The sequence below is a fragment of the Danio rerio genome, chromosome 22 (genome assembly GCF_049306965.1).
Source record: "Danio rerio strain Tuebingen ecotype United States chromosome 22, GRCz12tu, whole genome shotgun sequence".
Classification (NCBI taxonomy): domain Eukaryota; kingdom Metazoa; phylum Chordata; class Actinopteri; order Cypriniformes; family Danionidae; genus Danio; species Danio rerio.
Genome location: NC_133197.1, coordinates 5508007 through 5527299, shown reverse-complemented (window position 1 = coordinate 5527299; position 19293 = coordinate 5508007). Strand labels below are relative to the sequence as shown.

At 36.4% G+C, this 19293-nt stretch overlaps 2 long non-coding RNA genes and 1 other non-coding gene across 3 annotated transcripts; 1 reads left to right on the top strand and 2 right to left on the bottom strand.

The window, feature by feature from the left end:
* LOC141380140 (uncharacterized) lies at positions 1-19040 on the bottom strand. The gene is made up of 2 exons (XR_012397656.1): positions 18366-19040; positions 1-476 (listed from the first exon to the last, which is right to left on the bottom strand). It is a non-coding gene; the product is annotated as an uncharacterized lncRNA (long non-coding RNA).
* mir23a-1 (microRNA 23a-1) lies at positions 331-419 on the bottom strand. The gene has a single exon (NR_045223.1). It is a non-coding gene; the product is annotated as a microRNA 23a-1 (primary transcript).
* On the top strand, positions 10344-13708 carry LOC141380142 (uncharacterized). The gene is made up of 3 exons (XR_012397658.1): positions 10344-10554; positions 12055-12299; positions 12590-13708. It is a non-coding gene; the product is annotated as an uncharacterized lncRNA (long non-coding RNA).
* Positions 19041-19293: the final 253 nt, after the last annotated feature.

The window sequence follows — 19293 nt, the reverse complement described above, 5'->3', positions numbered from 1 at the left end:
TCAGAAAAAGTAAGCAAGCAGCATTTAATTCTCTCGGTTAGGGGTTTGTTTAAAGCACTAACCCCAAATGCGAGCATTAGTAAAAGTCAAGCTTGACGAATTAAAGTAAAATCATTTCCTAGGTGGAGCAAGTACGATAACACCCTCACAATAAGAGCAGGAACGCACATTAGGAAAGCAAACAGGCTCAGTGTTGACTTTAAGCCGTGCGAACACAAGACTCCTGACAGTCTAATTCTGACAAATCTTCGTGGTTTTTTCCTCTGTTGTTTCAGGATCTCCAGTTTACAGCAGCTCAGGTTGGCGCTGTAGGTTTTGGGCACCTGAAGAACCGTGCAGGAGTGGAAATCCCTGGCAATGTGATTTTCATTTCTGTTTATCCACCAAATCACGGTGCCAGGAACCCTCCCCGCCACAGCCGCACCACCCACTCCAGTGCAAATGCTCTACAGCTGCGCTCCAGCTGTGTTCCTTCCCTATGGGGAGAGAAGGAGAAATCGTCAGCTTATCCAAACCAGGTCAAAGCTGAGGGTTTGAGATGTTCTACTGTACATCGTCAGCACTCTCAGGGGGAAACTACTTGAAAACTGTAGATTCAAACTTAAGATACTTGGACAAGATAGTAAATAAAGTGAAATGTGTCGCTTTTATGATGTTCCAAAAGCTTTTGGATGGTTCCACCAATTGCTGTTGAAGTGAGTGTTTAGGAAACCTGTTTTAATAATGAATAACGATAACGAGTGGGCATTATTTTATAGTAACTCAACTTTTATAGTAACTCAGCATTTCACATGAATCACTCGAGTTCGAAAATCTGAACTTCAGCGGACATTCGCGCCGCGTTAACCAATCAGAAGCTTGCTCTTGTGGGGGAGTGATTGTGACGTAAAACCTGTTGATGGTGTCCCGGGGCAAATCCTCCAGGCGACACCGACAACAAGTCATCAGACTGGGATTGGCTCAGTCAGAGGCACTGCTGAAAGTCTCCGTGATCCAGGTTCAGTTTCTGGAGGAGTTTATGAGCTCAGAGCTGGATGCACCTCTGAAAGGATGCAGTGGACTCATACAGGACCCTAAACGTATCGACGCTGTTTTTCAGTCTCCATAAAGCACATTAACACTGTTATTTTCTTAATAAAATCCATGTTAGCCATTTAGCTATGAAGCTAGAGTTACAGGGCAGACAGAAGCCCTGCCCATCACGCGAATCCGCGTCTGTTTTAAAGTGAATTTGACACGCGATTGAAGCGAATTTGACGGGCGAATGAAGCAGGGTTTGACGCACGAATGAATCGAGTAAACTCAAATGTTCACGCGGCATTTAACGCACGAATAGCGCAATTTATCCGCGCGTTCCGCATCTGGTGTGAACACGGTATTAGACTAGTTTCTTTCGAAGTCTTCTGTTGTATTTTTAAGTGATTTTTGACTGTTGTATCTGTGAAATAACTGAGCTCATTCAGCGTAGTGATATTAAGTTGTAATGCCCTCAAAACCTGCCAGAACTAGTTTATCTGTGCGTTTATCTAAAAACAACTGTACACCTTAGAATGCTCATCAGCCAATCAGAATAAAGCTGTGTTCGTTCCCTGTGGGGAGAGAAGGAGAAATCGTCAGCTTATCCAAACCAAGTCAAAGCTGAGGGTTCGAGTCTCTCTACTGTACATCATCAGCACTCTCAGGGGAAGCTACTGTAGATTCAAACTTAAGATACTTGAAAATAATAGCAAATAAAGTGAAAATGTGTCGGTTTTTTGATGTTCCAAAAGCTTTTGGATGGTTTTACCAATTGCTGTTGAAGTGAGTGTTTAGGAAACCTGTTTTAATAATGAATAATGACAATGAGTGGCCATTATTTTATAATAATTCTATAGTTAACTGTTTCACTGATTATCAAAGCTGTTGAGATGTAGTATTTCAGACATTTGTCAGGTTTTTGTCCTCAAACTGCTCCTGTGTGTTAGACTAGTTTCTTCTGAAGTCTTCTGTTGTATCTTTAAGTGATTTTTGACTGTTGTATCTGTGAAATAAATGAAATCATTCAGCGTAGTGATATTGAGTTGTAATGCCCTCAAAAGCTGCCAGAACTACTTCATCTGTGGTTTTATCTGTGATTAACGCACACCTTAGAATGATCATCAGCCAATCAGAATAGAGCTGTGTTCGTTCCCTGTGGGGAGAGAAGGAGAAATCGTCAGCTTATCCAAACCAGGTCAAAGCTGAGGGTTCGAGCCTCTCTACTGTACATCATCAGCACTCTCAAGGGAAGCTACTGTAGATTCAAACTTAAGATACTTGGAAATAATAGCAAATAAAGTGAAATGTGTCGCTTTTTTGATGTTCCAAAAGCTTTTGGATGGTTTTACCAATTGTTGATATAGTGAGTGTTAAGGAAACCTGTTTTAATAACGATTAATGACAATGAGTGGCCATTATTTTATAGCAATTCGATAGTTAACTGTTTCACTAGTTCTCAAAGCTGTTGAGATGTAGTATTTCAGACATTTGTCAGGTTTTTGTCCTCAAACTGCTCCTGTGTGTTAGACTAGTTTCTTTCGAAGTCTTCTTTTGTATTTTTAGGTGATTTTTGATCGTTGTAGCTGTGAAATAACTGAAATCATTCAGTAGTGATATTGCCCTCAAAACCTTCCAGAACTAATTTATCTGCACATTAATCTAAAAATAACTGCACACCTTCGAATGCTCATCAGCCAATCAGAATAAAGCTGTGTTCATTCCGAATGGGAGGAGAAGGAGAAATCGTCAGCTTATCCAAACCAGGTCAAAGCTGAGGATTCGAGTCTCTCTACTGTACATCATCAGCACTCTCAGGGTAAGCTACTTGAAAACCATAGATTCAAACTTAATATATTTGGAAACTAAAGTAAATAAAGTGAAAATGTATCACTTTTGGTTGGTCCCACCAATTTCTGTTGAAGTGATTGCTGAGGGAGCCAGTTTTAATCATGATTAATAACAATGAGTGGGCATTATTTAATAATAATTCAACAGCTAATTGTTCCACTGGTTCTCACTGCTAAAGTCACTGTTTAGATGTTGTATTGGAGCCATTTGTCAGATTTACGTACTCAAACTGTTCCTGTGTGTTGCACTAGTTGCTCACACATCTCTTCCAAAGCCTTCTCAGTGTCTCAACTCTTTTATTCCGTTAGGGAAACAAAAATCGCAGCAAGGTGCCATTGCACAAGCCAAGTTCCATGTACATATTAACAATTTTTACCAAAAAACATACCATTATAAATCAATTTTCAGATACATTTCCCTCCATGCTGGACTTTAATTTAATAAGCTAATGGCCACCATAATAGAAGAATCTCTGATTCTGTTTGTGCTGCATACAGGAACTCTAAAACGATGCCCTGAAGGCAACAACTGAAAACAGAATTCAATGGGTAATCCGGGATGCATAAACTCCCCTGGGCTCTCTTCAAGACATAATTTTGGTAAATTAACATTGACCCAGTTTGAGTAAAAAAACAAGGCTACCCAACCTGTTCTTATTTGGCAGTCTGTTGTGTTTCGTATTTTAAAAAAAACTACGACATGCACACTGAACATATTTAAACTTTGCACTGAGCATGGAGCACTTTTTTGGCCTCAGAATAAAAACATTTCATTAGAAAAGTTCTACGATTATCTGTTTAAGCATCTCCTCTTTAAACCTGCGATTTAAAAAAAAAAAAATAAATTAATGGAAGCATTTTGTCATAACTGAAAAACTGACATTTATTTTATGAAAAAAATATACTGTAAAAACGTTAAAAATGCTTAATATATTTATTAAAATATAATTACAGTACACTAAATAAGCAAAGTAGTGGCGCGGTAGGTAGTGCTATCGCCTTACAGCAAGAAGGTCGTTGGTTCGAACCTAGGCTCAGATGGCGTTTCTGTGAGGAGTTTGCCTGTTCTCCCTGCGTTCGCGTGGGTTTCCTCCGGGTGCTCCGGTTTCCCCCACAGTCCAAAGACATGCGGTACAGGTGAATTTGGTAGGCTAAATTGTCCATAGTGTATGAGTGTGTGGATGTTTCCCAGAGATGGGTTGTGGCTGGAAGGACATCCGCTGCGTAAAAACCTGCTGGATGTTGGCGGTTCATTCCGCTGTGGCGACCCTGGATTAATAAAGGGACTAAGCCGACAAGAAAATGAATGAATGAATGAATGAGTACACTAAATAAGCAAAAATTATTATTGCCCTAAATTTTTAAGCCAAATAAAATTAACATTGAGTCGTTTTAACTAAAATGTCATTAAATTGAATTGAAATAACTTATAAAGCAAGAAAACTAAGTTAGAAACTGGATTAACTTTAATAAGATTTAACTCTTCGTTATAATCGATATAAAAACATATGTTGTTGTTGTGACTTATTGATAAATTTTGTACAGCGTACATTCCACCTGCTTAATCTACATTTCTTCACTAAATATTAACTTCAAACCATACTTGTCACTCAAAACAAAAACATTATACAACAATTAAACCAAAGTAAATAATTTAAACTACATTCAGCTTGACAACTACAAGAAGCTGTCATTCAGAAGAGTGTAAATATGTCAAATCTATTGCTTAAAAATGGCTAGAAAAGGCCAAACGAAATGAGAGAGAATACATTTTTTAGGTGAGCGATTCCTTTAACCCCTTAACTGTTGCCGTCAGCCAGGACTTAAGTTTAAGCTTAAGTTTATCTAATCATGACAATTTTTATATGGTTGGAAAGATCTAAGACTTATGAATATATATTTTACTAATGTTTTTGTTCCGCAGGAGGAGTCATAGACAAAAATCCATCACCATACAAGCTACCATATTATTTGTAGGGATGGCTGACGTGAAACTGACGTTTCGACACAGTGTCGAGATCCCGAAGCGCAAGTGTTTCGAAACACTGCACCGAAGCATGATCAGAAACACCCAAGTCCCGTGACTAAAGTGTTTCGAAACACTTGGTCACGTGACAAAAGCGATTCAAAGCATCGATCATTTCAGAGGCGTTTCAAGACCCGGAGAATAAGCATTTGACTGGCATGATCTATATTATAACTCTGTCTCGTATGGCCTAGTGGACCGTGCGTGTGCACTATGGTACTGTATTTCAAATTTATTTTGGGTTCGAATCTTGACTAGTACAAATACTCCAAAATCATGATTTTATGTATTTTAATCATGTTACTGTTTTATGGTGTAGATAGGATACAGCTGCGGATACACCATCAATTTACCATCATTTTTGTAACACTGTAAAACTATAATTATTATTTTTACAGTACTGTGATAGGTTTAGGTTTTGGATAGACGTTAATAAAATACAATAGGAAATTTAATTAATAATATAAATAATTATTGTTAACTTCTTGCCACAACTGTATCTGATCTAGCAACAACCCTGTTTTATGAACAAAACAATACAAATTTATTTACAAGGTGTTTATTCGTATGTCAGAGCAATGTTGAAACAAAACGATACAATAACAAAGCATTACCAACTGGTATTAAAGCATTTCAAAACAATTGGGTCAGTCTGGATTCGAACCCATTATTCCCGCATGGTAGTCACAAACTCTAACCGCTCAACTAAACCATTTGATGATTCAAGGCTACAAAGTGGGGTTTGATACCTCAATTTGCTCAACTGTTCTTTGCTGAAGCTGTTTCAGTGAAATACAAAAAAATGACCACTAGGTGTCACCGTAGAGTGGTGTTTCGAAACGTTTCGAAGCTTCGACACATTTGCTTCGATAGTTTCAGTGTTTCACGAAGCCTCGCTTTGCCCACCACTAATTATTTGAAAGTTTAACATGGTTTCCTTATCTGGTGACCGATAGATGTGATATTGATTTTGATATACATTACTGAATAGGCATGGGCCGGTATAAGATTCTGACGGTATATGATACCCTTGGATAAAAATTTAATGGTTTCACAGTATTGTTGTAACAGCGAGGAGTAACACTCACAACAGAAGGTAAGATCCAATATGCAGGTTTATTCACGGTCAGGCAAGCAGTGGTCAATACGGGTGCAAACAGGTGTGTGAGGACAATCCAGAATCGTAGTCAATTTAACAAGCAAGACGTCGAAAGGCAGGCGGCAGACAAGGATAACTAAATAAACAAGGCTAGGTTCAAAATACAGGAAAACAAGACAAGGAAACCGCGTTGTAATGCTACTTTACAGTGAACAAGACTCTGCAAACTGGATGGGTTCATGAATGGCTTAAGTATGGTGTGTTATCAGTCTTTGACAAGGTTCAGCTGGTGAGTGTAATCAAGCGAGATGAATGAGCAGGCGTGCGTGTCTGGGAGAAGTGCATGTATGAATGTGTAGTCCTGGGGAATGCGGAAGTGTAGTCCGGAGAGTTCGTGTGAGAACCAGCGATCTCTTGAGATTGATCGCTGGTTATGTGACAATTGTGATCCCTGCTCTAAAATATATTTTTTTATTATTTAAGACCTTTTCAAGATCATTATCGATTAAATCTCAGACTATCACAGGGAAAAACGTTAATCATTGTCTGTAATAGCCAGTGGGATTTTTTTACTTGCTCAATTAAAATCAAAGTTCAGTTATTTCATAGCCACATATTTTAAATAAGGTGTCAAAACAAGCAAACTCTAGTTACATATATTTTTAGCACACCCTTTCTTTAAAAAAGACAAGCTTTAAAAGCTATAATAAACAAAATTTATGTACAACATTAATTAATTTTTTTATGCAATTTTTCAGAATTCCGAGGTCTAAATCAAAGTTAATATTTATTTTGAGGGTAACTACTGTACACCGTTAACTTTTAGATTATTTTAAAATGCTATATGAAAAACAGTCGTTTTTTAGTGTCATTTATTTAATCGACATTCGACAATCACAAGGAAATACTTATCTAAGTCTTCTGAAAATCAAACTAAAACAGAATATTTTTCACAATTGCAATGTAACATAAACAATATTAAACTAAAAGACAATCAGAATGTCTCAAAGTTTTAAAAGCTACAATAAACAACACCTGAAAAACCTTGAAAAAACTAACTTTTCCCCTTTGGAACACAATATATTTTATTTAGAGAAACATTAAAAAAATGATGGAGCAGTAAATATGTCAAGCTGCTCTCTTCGTTAGTTTCAAAAACGCAGATTTCTTTACAATTTAAAATAGCATCTTTGAATATATATTTTTTCTGCTGGCGATACTGTTTTCCTAAAAAGCTGGAAAAAAATGTAAATAAAAAATCTTACACATACCTTACGAACAGTAAAGCAGAAAATGTTGGCAATTTTAAAACCTTGACTTTTCCAACCGATTATCATCCCATGCCTATTACTGAACAACAGTTATTTATTAATGTGTGACAAGGAGGCTACGCGAAAATCACACAAAAACGTTGTTGAAACCTCAAAAGTAAACATCCATTCTATAATTTCAGAAAACAACTGTCTGGGAAAAAAAAGGATTAAATGTCATAGAAAAAACTAAATTCTCAGTTTGTGATGCAGCACCAACTATACACCAACGCACATCCTGATTCATCGCAGCAGTTGTTTAAAATCTTAAATTCAAATCAAATACTAACCAAACCACTTTAGAATTTGATGTACAAATATTGTCAAAGTATTTATAAAATATTGTTCATATACGGTTGAAGTCAGAATTATTAGACCCCCGTTAATTTTTTTCCTTAATTTCTGTTTAACGAAGAGCAGATTTTTTTCAACACATTTCTAATCATAATAGTTTTAACTAACCCATCTCTAATAACTGATTTATTTTATCTTTGCCATGATGACAGTAAATAATATTTGACTAGATATTCTTCAAGACACTTCTATACAGCTTAAAGTGACATTTAAAGGCTTAACTAGGTTAATTAGGTTAACTAGGCAGGTTAGGGTAATTAAACAAGTTATTGTATAACAATGGTTTGTTCTGTGGACTACTGAACAAAAATTAGCTTAAAGAGGCTAATAACATTGACCTTAAAATGGTGTTTAAAAAATTAAAAAGTGCTTTTATTCTAGTTGAAATAAAACAAATGAGACTTTCTCAAGAAAAAAATATATTATCAGACATGCTGTGAACATTTCCATGCACTGTTAAAAATTGCAGCTGGAAGTGCATCATATGCGTGTAAAACATAAAAGATTTGGATAAGTTGATCCCTGATGAACAAAGGAACTGACCTGAAGGAAAATGATCAAATTTCACATGTAGCGCAACTCATCAGTGTCAGAACCAAAGCAATGGATCATTTAGAAAAATCTGAAAGTGGGACAACCGTTGCAAGTTTCGGTTAACAGAAGCTCAGTGGCTGCATCCCGATTCCCTTGTGCTTTACGCCGTGTCCAAACTATACGCAACGCTACAAGATTCTAGCAAAAAGCTCTAAACGTGACACAACATAAGATAAACATTTCAATACCACCCACTGCACTCACAATAAAATAGGTTATAATCAAATTAGTACCTATTTAACATTATTAAAAGTGCAGAGGCTGAGTAAGTTGTTGGTTTGCACAAAAACGTCCTTTGCTATGAAAGTAACGTTACACGATATGCCTGTTTTCCGCGTTAAATTGGACTTTGCAGACGAATAAATGCACATTTCAGGAAAGGGGGCGAGATATGATGCAATAATTGTTCCATCACGATAACTGAAATTGAATTTCAATTAATTGCACAGCCCTTTTGTAATATTTCACAATATCGCTGTTTTGTGGTGTTTTGTTGGTGTCTTATGCTGTGTTCACCAGATGCAGAAGAAGCATCAAGCGCGAGGGATTTACATGTTAAGTCAATGCAAAGGCGCAAATAGACATCCTGTGGCACGATACGCGCGAACCGCTCAAGTTGGAAAATCTGAACTTCAGCGGACATTCGCGCCGCGTTAACCAATCAGGAGCTTGCTCTTGTGGGGGCATGATTATGACGTAGCACCTGTTGTTATTGTCCAGGGGGGTGGGGGTGGGGGGAAATCCTCCTGCACACACTGACAGCGGCTCATCGCGAATGTGCATCTGCTCTGAAGTGAATTTGGAGCGCGAATGAAGCGGGTAAGAAGCAAAAATGTGAATGAGATCTAAAACAGGTTTTGTAAAATACATATATGTAATATAATAAAATATACAATTAATGTTTTAATATTTTCATAAACTTTAAGTTACATAACTTTTGTTTCGTTTTACTTTATGAAGGCGGCACGGTGGCTCAGTGGTTAGCAATGTCACCTCACAGCAAGAAGGTTGCTGGTTCAGTCCTGGCTGGCCCAGTTCGCATTTTAGTGTGGAATTTGCATGTTCTCTCCCTGTTGGCGTGGCTTTCCTCCGGGTGCTCCGGTTTCCCAACAGTCCAAACACATGCGCTATAGTGAATTAAGTAAATTGGCTGTAGTGTATGAGTTTGTGTGTGAATGGGGGTTTCCTAGTACTGGGTTGCAGCTGGAAAGGCATCCGCTGCATAAAAAATATGCTGGAATAGTTAGTGGTTCATTCCACTGTGACGACCCCTTTTAAATAAGCGACTAAGCTGAAGGAAAATGAATGAATGATGACTTTTTGAAATTTAACAACTAAGTATGTCTTCTTTAAAATGAGACCAAGCCTAAACATGTGCACCAAAACATTTAAGATTTCTGATCGTTCAAGTTGAACGTGATTGTCACAAAAAAGTGGGACCAAAGGGGTTAAAGCCGGCCAGTGTTTTAAAGCTCCCCGATTCAGCATATTAGGCCCTTAATTGGACTCTTCGAGGACGACCGGCTCCACCAAAGCCCGATCCTGAGGGGAACAGAGTCTGATAAAACACAGCGTTCTTAAACCTGGAATGCAATAATCTGCTCCAAGATATAATTTTTCATGTTTAGCTGATAGACATCGACGGCCCCGAGAAGAATCCAACAAGATTAAACAGCAGATGTTAGCAGATCCAGCAAGTCAAAGTTCAGCGTTTCAAAGCGCTCGCTTTGAAAAAAAAAAAACATCACTTGTGTTTTCAATGGCCTCCATCGGCTACTGGACAAATTTGTTCCCAGAATCCTATTTTAAGGGCACGGTAGCATTTTTTTCCTTTCCTCCCTTCTGAACTGAAAACTAGAGGGTGAACGTGTAGAAAAGAGCTGCAAAAGTGGCCCAAAATGTCCCTTTGATGGAGCCGATCAGAACAGAACGATCCATTCAATTTGCTATGGAGACAGAAAAGTGGATTTTAAAGCCATGACGGCTGCTAGTTTTGAGAAAATGTGATGTATTATTGTTGTTTTCACTGCATTCCTGGGCCACCCTCGTAGTGATGTCATAATGGCGCCATTGTGCTCCTGTCTGCGTTTTTCAGTGAGGGAGAACAATATATTTTGCTAGACTTTGGTGTGATTTTATTGCTGTATATTTACATTTCAATTCAGATCGAAAAACCAATGTTTTTGCAGGCGTTATTGATTTTGATGGTTATTAAACATACTTTCTAACCTGTAAAAAAAAAAGATTACAGAAATTAAGTGTGAAAACCGGTTGCTTTTAAAGCGATTAGTCGACTTTACTTAAAAGGTAAGTAAACCCATTGCCTTAAAATTTGTGCATAATTATAAAAGTAAGTTAAAAGGGAAATGAAGCACTCAGTAAAGTTTACATAATTTTGCTAATTGATTTCTACTTTAAGGAAAATATATAAAACAAACTCGATTAATGTAAGCATTTAGCAGAAAACGGCATGTTTTCTATACATTGCTAGGGCGCTGACCTCTATATCAGTGTGTCTGACGTCACAGGGTTGGTTCTGTTCCCTCAGCTGAACAGATACGGTGGAAGTAAAGGACTGAACACGGAGACTGAACAGCCTAATTTAACCCAATGCAGGAATTTGTGGGCATGGAGCTGCTGCAAATACAAGCATCAGATGTGTGTCTAATATAAAAAGTTACAATAGGTTTACTGACTTTTTTAAATAAAGTAAATAATCACATTCTACAGTGTCGTCATAAACAACAGAAATTAGCATGCTTTGTAAGATTATTGTGCATTATTAATCGAAATCAGAATTAACTTTCTGTTTTGGTCCATTAAATTGGATTAATGGATTTGATGCATTCATCTTCAAATTTCTGATCATTTTTCACCTTGAGCTAAAATAATTTTCCATATCAATATGAGCAGCACATCTGTTTTCAGCAATAAATCAGAAATTTTTTTGTATTATTATAAGTGATTATTTTTTTAAAAATGACAATTGATCAATTTGTTATTATTAAATTATAAATAATGAACATTATTATTACTATTATTATTATTACATTTAGAATTGTTTCTAAAAAATAATAGGACACTGAAAACTGTATTTGTTCAGCTGAGGGAACAGAACCAACCTTGTGACATCAGATGCAACGATAGAGAGGGCAGCATCCTAGTAATGTATAGTAAAACATGCCGTTTAGCATGGCAGGTACAAGTAACATTCATTCCTTAATTTTCCTTCAGCGGAACGAACCACCAACTATTCTGGCATATGTTTTGCGCAGCAGATTCCTTTCCAGACACAACCCATTACTAGAAAACACCCATACTCTCATATTAAACCCGTAGGAAACGGGAACATGGGGAGAACATGCAAACTCCACACTGAAATGCCATTTGGCCCAGCCGGGATTCAAACCTGCAACCTTCTTGCTGTAAGGCGACAGTGCTAACCACTGAGCCACCTTTTTTAAAATAGTTTAAAATAGTTTTTTCTTTTTACAAAAGGACTTTTTGGAATATGGTTTTAAATATTCATTACTAAGCCTATCACTGTCTAAATCAGCAATAAAAAGTCCACTTTTTAGCCATTTTACATATAGTCATTTGCCCTGGTAGTAATTTCTATCTTAACAGTTATAGTGCCGCCTGTGGTTACTAATGATTTTATTTTATTTGCGTGCTTCTCTAGAATTATATGACATTTGCTGACCTAATTTAGCAAAGTTTGGAGTTTTGTCTAAGATTCAGTAGCTTTTGTGAATATTTTGTCATTTTCTGCCACTTTTTATACAACAATGTTGTCACATCCGTCAGTGACCACCTGAGGGCGCTGTAGTGCACCAGGACTCAGTAGGCACTACAGCGTCCCAGGAAAGACTACGGCTGTTTCTCAATTCCAAGAACGCAGAGAACGGACTTGTGTTCTTGTGGAGATCGGTCTTGCCAGGTGTTCTCGGAAGAACGAACTCAGGAGACCGCGAGGGCAGAGAACGCGTCCTTTGAGAATTGAGATGCTGCGTTCTTCCTGATGGTCACGTGACCTTCACGTGTTTTAAATGGTAAATTATTTTAACATTACAGCACTCATACAACGATTTATTGTTTTTCCCCTTTTCAAAATATATACTTTGCATAAAACATTATAAATATATGTTGCACAATATAAATAAAACAGATTTTAATACGAATTTCAGCAAACAAACACCCTTATGTGTTTATTCCTTTATTAAGATGTTCATGGTAATGTTTACTTTCACCGTTTCATTTAGGGAAACTCCTGAGGCAAATAACTCATATCTATGAACTTTAATAATAAATCTAAATAAAATGCTGTGCTTCCCACCTCCAGTCGCAATGACTTCTGGGACTTCCAGAGCGAGTTCGGTGCTCAAGTCTGCATCGGTGCGTCCTCGATATCAAGATCACATCCGGGAAGTTTCACGCATCCTCCGTACTTGTGGTCTTGAGTATTGGAACTGAACTTAGGCAGCTGATGATGACGTTGCACGAGAACACGAGGACGCAAGACCGCTGAAGAACGCCTCTATCGCCTACAGCATTGAGAAACAGCCTACATTTCCATTCTTTCGCGCACACACCCGGTCTGTCATCTACACTGATTTACAACCACAGCTGTCTCCTTTCTCCGTGATTACCAGGACTATATATTCAGTCATTCAACCACTGTTTGTCATCGCGTCGTTTGTCTTTCTTGTACCCAGTAAGTCTGTTTTTCCTAGTTGTTGTTCCTGATCTTGCCTTGTAACTTGCTATAGTCTAGTTCATGTTTATCTGTCTTAGTTTCTTGTTTTGTTGTTTATTTGTTACTTTGCACTTTGATATTTTGGATTTTTGTTCACTGTTTTTGGACTTTAATATATTAAAATCTGCACTTGAATTCGCTATCTTTTGTTCCTGTTTTTGTTATTGTTTTGGTCACGTCTAACGTGACAAATGTTGTAAAAATACGAACAATTTACTAAACTGATCTAGGGAAGTAAGAGAATTGGACAACGCTAGTTTTGTTGGGGCTTAGTGGAAAGTAGCTTTCTTAATAAAGAGCAGTGAGTGATTTTGTCCTTTGCTGTTTGATTAATACTGATAAACACAGTCAGTGCGCTGTCATTTTAAGAGCTGCACGGGTCTAATATAGTGTTACACACGCATTTTCATTCTCAACTCTTTATGTTCATTTAATACATAACAAACACATCTTTAAGAACATGTATAAATCTAACATGCTTTAACAAGTCTAGCACGTCTTATGCGTCAATTACACAATTTTACTGATTTTCATGTTAAATTGGACTAACAATTCACCAACAAATGCGCATGGAAATGTGCATGTGCTGGAAAGAGGGCGAGATATGATGTAACAATTGTTTTATCTCAATTATTGAAATTGAAATTAAAATTGAATTTCGATTAATTACACAACCATAATAAAGAAAAACAATTTTTAAATATTACACAATATTGCTGTATTGTGGTATTTTGATCAAATAAAAGTAGCCTTGGTGTGACTATACAAACATTTATTACAAGTCTGGAATTCTCAATTCTGATTGGTCAGTCTCAACCTTCGACCTATGTTATTCCCAGTTAACAACCACTAGATAAAACCGGCTTATCCAGTTTCGTTTCTGCCAGCGCTGCGTTTTTGACAGTTTGGTGCCATCTTGCGACTAAATAATTTGCAGGTTGGTGTATACTCCATCAGCTGTTTCCTTTCTGTCAGATTTGCATTTAATTAAATTATTTTTAAACTACTTAGGCTCAAGAACAATGACTTGTTTCTAATATTCATGTTTTGTGGCAATTAGCCATGTAATGCACAGGATAAAGCACATCCAGGAGGTTGTTTTCACAGAATAAAGCCCTTTAGTCTTACCGATGAACCTGTCAGGTTTTATTCTGTGATAACAACCTCCTGGATGTATTTTATCCCTTACTTAACAAATCAGACCACAAGCTTTTGAACTGAAATTCCTTTTCAAGGCCTGAAAATCATAACAATAGATCACAATTCCCTTCAGTCCCGCTATTTGTGCATGCCTATAATTTTACATGATATATTACCTCAGCAACGTACTGCACATCCATCACTACATCATGTACGTGCAACTTCTTCAAAGTACTTTAAGCTAATGCAATAGCGCTGGTGTGTGTACACTGTGTTTATGGTGTAGCAAGAGGCAGCAAATGTCCGACTTTCTCCAGGAAATTGCTAAAGGGATTAAGGGGTATGTGTCAGTTCACTGTGAAAAAAACACAGTCCTGCCAAATTCTTCCCGCCCAGGAAAATGCATGTTAACACCTAGTACTCGATTCCTCCTGTACTTAATCACAATTGGATATTCTGCGTATATTATAAACGGTATAATACAAGTGATAAGAGGAAAACAGAAGCCTGTGGGTTTAGTTCTGTGAGATCTGCTTTTGAAATACGGGAATTTGCTGCAGATTATAGCTTCTCATTGCCAAATACATTTCAAAAGGTCATGGTAAAGGTCTTGAGAGAAACACATCTTACTTTGCAACACATCACACAGAGATTACAGCTTAAATGAGCATTACATTTAAAAAAAGTAAGGATTAAGTGATGTAAGGAAGATAAAAACAGAATAGAATAAAATATGACATAAATTTCAACAAAACCCAGCGTATTTTTGTTATGAAAATGTATATATATGCTTATATATTGTTCCTTATATGTTTATATATTGTGTATATATGCCTATATGCGAATATATTGTGCTTCTTTTATCCTCATTTTTAAGTTGCTTTATATATATATATATATATATATATATATATATATATATATATATATATATATAAATATATATATATATATATATATATATATAAAACCAAAGATCTATTAAACCAAATGAATTTACCAAAACCATATATATATATATATATATATATATATATATATATATATATATATATATATATATATATATATATATATATATTTAGAAACATATTAATAAAAATAAGTAAAGTACATTTTAAAGTATCTAAAATATTACTTATTTCATCACATCTAGACTAAAAACTGCATTATATTTTAGCTAATTCGCTTAATACCATTGTGCATATAGAAACATATAGGATTTATTTACATTCGTTTCATTAGATTGTTTAAAATAAACAATCATTGTAAAAAAAGCCTCCTTGAAAAACATTATTTTTCCACAGTAAAGAAAAGCCCAGCAAAATACAGATTTAGAGCAACACAAAAATAAACTGTCTTGCATTTTGGATCCACTATTCCTTTAAATCGATTCTCCAAAGATTGACCGCGCCAAACAGCTCATGGCCGGACTGGTTCTGCTCCGGCGAGCAGCCATCTGGGAAAAGGTCAGACAAAATCTCTGAGACTGATTGGATAATGGCTGCATGGCCTCAAGTTTGGGAGACGAGAGTAAATGACCTGCGGTAGAAATGTCAGATTCTAACACGTCCACAGGGTTGAGTTAAAATGTGTGTTATACCATAACGTAGGTTTGATGTAAATCACAAATAACTAAAATAACTAGTAGAAATGTAGCATTATTAAAATGTATATCAATTATATAGTGACAAAAATCATTAAAGATATCAATATCATCACAGATTTGTTAAAATGATTCAAAAATATAGCACACACACACTTATTCCATCAAGTTTGGTATACAGTATTTGCATTTTGAATTTGTTTGCTTGTGTTTGTATTATTTAATTTACATTTTGTTGTATGTGTTTTAAGGTACATTTGATTTACTTATTCAAGCCCAGCAGGCACACAACATCATGAGACGTTATTATTAGATTATGACGTCAGGTGACCAAAATTCAATGTCTTGCCAGTGTCTAAGGACAATGTTATTTTGACGTCCAATAACGACGTCAAAATTACGTTGACATTTGGTTGATTTTAGGTTGTGTTGGAAAGTGACCAAAATCCAACGTCTGATAGAAGTCATAGTGGTAACGTTCACACAACGTCAAGGTGTAACATGATTAGACGTAGACATTTGGTTGATTTTAGGTTGATTTTAGGTTGGACATTGATGTCGGCCTGACGTTGGGTTCTGACGTCAACTCGATTTTCATTTCCAAAGTAAATCCAATATACCCTAAGATTTTGGGGTAAAACATCAATATGACGTCATGTTGATGTCCTGTGCCTGCAGGGAGGTATTACTTGTTTAACCTGCACTTGGAAATCTGCTTCACAAGGATCCATACTGTATTTGTTTTTTTCCCCAATATTGAAAGAAGCTGCTTTATAAAAGCTAACCAATTGTTGTGGGATTTGATAAAAATATAATATAATTAACTGTCTATATAACATAATTTACATTACAGCCTTTCATGATCAGCTAATAGTAATGTTACAGCATTTACCGTGAGTTATCAAAATCGCAATAATCAATAAAACGTTTAATGATGATAAAAAAAATGAAAAATGCTAATACTAACAGTCCGAAATTTTAACTTAAAACCAGCAATCATGACAACACTAATATCTAGAACGTATACTAAAAAAGCTAGAGTTTAAATAAGGACCATAAAGTCTGACCCCATGTTTTCACTTGCTCAGATATTTGGATCACATTATCTCTTCTATTTTTAAGCTAACGTGAAACATATTTTCGTCCGTAACACTGCACTGCGTCTATAAATCGCACATGGAAGCATTTCACCATATCCGCCAACCAATCTACTAATATTTCATCCTCATGAAAGGCCGCAGACTCAAATGATTGTAGGGTAAACACTATTTAACTCAAAACCCGCTTTGAAGTGCACATGATAGAGGCAGCCGCAATGCATATTAAACATCAAGAGTGCTGACATGGACCTAAAGTGACCTTCTCAGTGGGAAAATCCATTCATTTCAATCCCAAAAGATGCCTGAAATTTATTTTGTTTGATGTATTTTCTCATTGCCAGTTTTATTTCATAAGTATACTGACCTGTGAACACAAATATCCGCTTCTATTTCTGATCGACAGATTGCAGTCACTCATTTTCCAGTCACATTCAACTTCACAGCATGGCCTTTCTACCACTTCAATGGGACGTTTTGTAATAAGTGTGCAATATTTTTTCAATAGTGGGCACATAAAACGAATTAATCTAGCACGGAGGTTCAAATGAAAGATTTAGTGGAGACTTGCTGTCTCACAAGGTGTCCGGGGCACTAAAAACGTCAAACCCGAAGCCAATGCATTATAGGCCAGCGTCTCCACGTGTGTGAGCTTGTACTTCATCAACCACAGCAGAAATTTCCAGAAGGTCTGTTTATGGCATGCTTGTAAAGTAAAAATGCAGCAGTCTAGCCTATCAAAGTCAGTTTCATGCCGTGGTTTGAACTTGTCTGGCCGCCTAATTCAATCCTTCCAACCGCATCCCATTCATGATGGACCGAGTTTGAAAGGATGCATAAAATTTCCTTTCACAGCTTCCAAACTTTCCAAATGGGTTGCAGCACACTCTCATACGCATTTAAATATTTATCAGTTGCTTGCCGATGCATCTTCAAAACAATTTAACACAGAAACTATTCAATAACACTGCTAAGTATTACCATGAATGTCTGACAAAGGAAAAAGCTAATTGTTTTGATCTGGAGTATGTTTAATGAGTTTAAACTCACTTTACAACAGAGATCTTTTTATAAATTACTCTGAAATCCAAGTCTCTACACTCAAAATGAAAACCTTACAAAATTAATAACATATCAGTAGATAGATACACTGAAAAAAAATTAAGAGATGATTCCTTGGATTTACTCAATTTTTTTTTACGTTAAGTGGCTGTAAACAATTTATTTGGACTGAATTTAAACAAATTAAGTAGAATTTTTTTTAATTTGTTTGTTTAAAATCAACACAAATAAATTGTTTGCAACAGTTTTGCAGACATCATTTTTTCAGTGTAGATAGATAGATAGATAGATAGATAGATAGATAGATAGATAGATAGATAGATAGATAGATAGATAGATAGATAGATAGATAGATAGATAGATAAGATTAAGTTATATTACAACATGCAGACTGTCAACAACTTTACATGCAAAACAAGTAATTTATCATGTAATATACAGATAAAATGTTACTCACCAGACTAAATTACGCATTGTGGCAGTAAAGTTCACATGAGGATGTTGGAAGTGAAGTGAACCTCTCCAGATCATGTCATTTCACATCGAAGTCGGACGTCCATTTGCCAATCCTACTATGGAGAAGGTGTTTCTCTTAGTATTCATGATCCATATATTAGCCTTTCGACGAATACCAAGCGACGTCAGAAAAACGCGATTAATATTTAAAGGTCAAGACTTTTATATAGGAAAGTGAGCGAACGACGTCAGAATAATTTAAGTAATGTTTCTTAAATACTCGTTTGCTATAGGAAGGCGGTCTGCTACATCATCGCGGTCTAATTAATATTCATGAGAATAACCGTTGCCGTAGGACTACCGATTCGCGCGCAGCCGAGCTGAGGTAAGGATGTCCAATTAACAGCTAAAATTTGCTGTAAAACCTGATGAATTAGTTCCCAGACCACACGAACGCTGTCAATCCATCATCGGAGAGAGGGGAAAAAAGCTGGATGGAGACCGAGAGTTGTCTAATTATTGTCCCAGAGGATCCTCACAGTGCATTTATGATTCACCTCAGCGCGTTTTTCTCCAGCTCCAGAGATTTCTTCGCTATGGCAATAACATTAGCCTTTAGCCGGACGAGAAAAGCTTTTAGTGCTTTAATGCTATCTCTCTTTAACTCTAACTCACTTTCTCTCTCTCTCTCTCTCTCACCTCCTTGCCCCCCTCTTTTTAACCTCCTGACTGTTTTATTCCTTAAAGGAAAAGTTCACCCAAAATGAAAATTCTGTCATCGGTTATTCATTTATATGTTGCTCTATGTTGTTTATTTTTAATGTGTGACATGGAAAAGAAAACCTTGACAACGTAAATCTATTTTAAAGGTGTCAAAAAACTTGTGAGCCAGGGCAACAAAACCAGTGTTATGCTGCATGGCTACATTT